The sequence below is a fragment of the Primulina huaijiensis genome, chromosome 13 (assembly GCF_012295235.1).
Source record: "Primulina huaijiensis isolate GDHJ02 chromosome 13, ASM1229523v2, whole genome shotgun sequence".
NCBI classification, from domain to species: domain Eukaryota; kingdom Viridiplantae; phylum Streptophyta; class Magnoliopsida; order Lamiales; family Gesneriaceae; genus Primulina; species Primulina huaijiensis.
The window spans coordinates 16,536,442-16,539,954 of NC_133318.1; positions in this window are offsets into that span (position 1 = coordinate 16,536,442).

The window sequence follows — 3,513 nt, forward strand, 5'->3', positions numbered from 1 at the left end:
ATATATATATATATATATATATAACAAAAATTAAAATATAATAAGAAACATAAATAATATTTTTTAGTTTTAGATTTAACTTAAAATATCTCCTACGAATTTAATTTTTTAAAAATAATTAATAATAACTACATTCAAGCAAGCTACGAAAAAATATATATTTCAATATGAGTAATTAAATTATCATTTAAATATACATCTTTCATTCGATTAATTGATGAAAACTTTGGTTGGAGTATCGAAACAGGGCAACATAAATAAATTATAATAATAAGGAAGAAAAAACAATCTAATTTCTTTTCACTCTTCAAACTAGGGGTTTATTTCAGTCCGAACCGAATCAAATTTCACCAAATTTACGAACCAAAAACCAAAACGTCTTTCACAGTTCGGTTTGCTTAAAAACTGAAATATTTTGGTTTAACCGAATTTCTATTTTTTTTAATTTTTTTAATAAAAAATTATTTTAAAACTTAACAATGAGTTTAAAAATTTTAAAAATTGGTTTTCGGTTCAGTCAACTGAGCTAAAAAATCGAAAACCGAACCGAATTTTAGATTTCGGTTGGTTTGAGGGATTAACTGAACCGTGGACACTGCTACTTCAAATATGTGTTCTTGGTTAATGGTGGAAGGGTTTGGATGATATTTTATTGTTTTATTATTAATAATAATTATGTGTAAAATTTAAAAACCTATGAATATTTTTGAAATCAAAATTGAAAGGGGACAGCTATGTGTCGATGCTCTAACTTCGTTTGGATAAAACATTTTTATAAAAGTGTTTTTTAAAAAGTTTTATAAAAGGCGTAAACCGCTGTTTTAAGAACAAATATGATGTAGGATTGAGCGCTTTGGTAACGATGCAAGTCAAAAATTTTAAAACGTACATCAGTTCAAGCGCCACGTTTCGATTGTTATATTCAACAGAAACAATTATTACATCTAACAATTTCTCTACTAATAATTGCACTTCTTGCGATCAACGAGAATCGAATTCGTGGCCTTGACTCTGATATCAATTATAGTACCGAACAATTGCAGTTTTACCAAAAGCAGTAAGTAACAGTTCAACTCAAATATTTTTAATCGTACAGCAGCTCAAGTACCACGTTTCAGTTGTTTTACCCAGCTAGACAATTATTGCATCTAACATATGTATTTGAACAACTATTCTATAAAAACATTTTTATACTTAAAAAATAATATGCTTTGATTTCCATCATTACTTTCATTTCTAAAAACATTAAAAACACATTTCAATTGTTCTTTAAAAGATAACATTTTTTTTAAAAAAAAATTCAAAAATATTTTCAAAATCTTATCCAAACACATATTTTAAAGTTTTTTTCACGCTTATAAAATACTAAAAACCTTTTTAAAGTAATTGTCCAAACACATGATTAATTTCTCTCATTATTGTTGTTAGAAATAAATAATATACCAACTTAGGAATAATAAGAGCACTAACTAATAAACTCTTTCAAACACGCCATATAATTAATTTCAACAAATTAATTATCTTATGTGTAGGATCAAGTGATTAGTTAGAAGACGGTTGAATAAAGAATCACACTATTTTGTCAAAAATTAGATTGGTTAACAACTTTGAATTTAATAATTCTCGCAGATAAGTTTTGTGTGTAGGAAGCCAAACTGATAGATTGAATAGTCAAAAATGACTAAATAAGATAAACAGTTGGATTATCAAGCTAACTGAAATGTAAATAACACAAAGATGTTTATGAAGGCTCGGAGATTTGAATAACTCTTATGTCATCCCTTCTTTCTAGTGGGATGGATGTTCACTAGAAGGATTTGGAGATTATTACTTTTGTAACAACACTGTCTAACTGAAACTCCTATTTTAACTTACTTACTCAAACAACACTGAGCAATACATTAATTGTTAGTTTAAAAGTATTTAGAAATGAAAATATCAAGCACAAATCGATCTACAATGTTATGATATAATACTTAAGTATGTGCTAAGAAATCTTGAAAACAGTTGGCTTATTGAAAGCTTGAATACTTGAACTTATGCCATGATTCCATAGAGCCTTATAACTGATTTACAAGTTCTTCTATTTATAGACTTGGATTCAACGGTCAGTAAATCAAATATTATATATTTTCCAAATATGGTAGTCATTAATCTCGTTTTTTTTTTTCACGTCATTGTCCTTTTTGACAATTCGTATACTGTAGGTAGTGCTCGCGGATTTTTGATAATTTAGAGATTGTTGGTACGGAAGACTTTATCTAATAATTCAGTTTTGTAACTTTGAGTAGTCTAACTGATTCTTCATTTAGCCAAATTTTTTTTTCCTTCCAGTTGGTCTTCAACTATTAGTTCGATAGACCTTGATATCATTTAAACATCAAACAGATTTTGTCTTATAATACTTCAGTTTTAGCTCATTATCAATTCAATTTGGTTTAGTTTGTTAAATCACAAAAACTTAGTTGATCCAACATTAGGATATATATCTACTTTAAATAATTGCGTAGCACCGGGCTTGTCTTCACAAATTATATTTGAATCCGATATTTTCCGAAAAACTGATTAGAAGTTACAAAAAATACTCGAAAAATTAATTAAACTTGTTTATTTGCTGTTACTTTGTAAGAGAATGAATAAATATGATAATCATACATTTTTACGTGAAAAATCCACGTGTTTCATATAAAGTGTGGCAAATTTATTTTTATTTATTTTATTTATATAAGAAATGAGAGATTAAATTAAATTAAATTAATTCATACCCACAGCCGCCGAATATCCTTGTCCCAACTCTCATATAATCACCAAAGTTAAAATACATGTCTTCCTTTCAAGGGTTGGAGAAACTTCCCATGACCAAACTCAATTGTTTAAAGAAATACAAAAACAATGCTAATCAATCAACAATGAAGTTTGATCATTAATGAAATCAAATCCATAATTTCACCCAATATATAAAGCCTTTCATCGCCATACAACGCATCGCGCGATTCGATCGGATATTAATTTGCTTCATGATCATGTCTAAGAGTAACATAGTCCCATTAGTGTTTGCACTTTTCATGGGATTTGCACTTTGGTGTTATGTTAGTAATAATAATAACCCTACCATGGTTGTCTCCGGGGATGGTTCAATGTTGGATGCTGATGGTTCTGAATATGTTGATTCAATCTTCGCGGGGAAGGGTATGGAGTTCGCGCTTGCGATACCCCATCGGAAGTTGCAATGTATTTGTAGATGTGGTTGTTGTGGTAGACCTTGCGGGGAATGTTGCCCTCTCTCGACGGGCGAAAACGAGACGAGGGTTTGATTCGTAGTTCGAATAATTTTTACTATGTTTTGATGCTAAATCATTTATGACCTGATTTATATAGTTAGTATCAAATGTAGTAAAAGGTAAGCACAAGTGTTATCGAGTTTGATTATGTTTGTACTTTTGTTGAAGGTTTGTCATGTTAAGTGGGAAACTTCTGTATTTCTGATTTTATGTATTTGATCAAATAAAAATA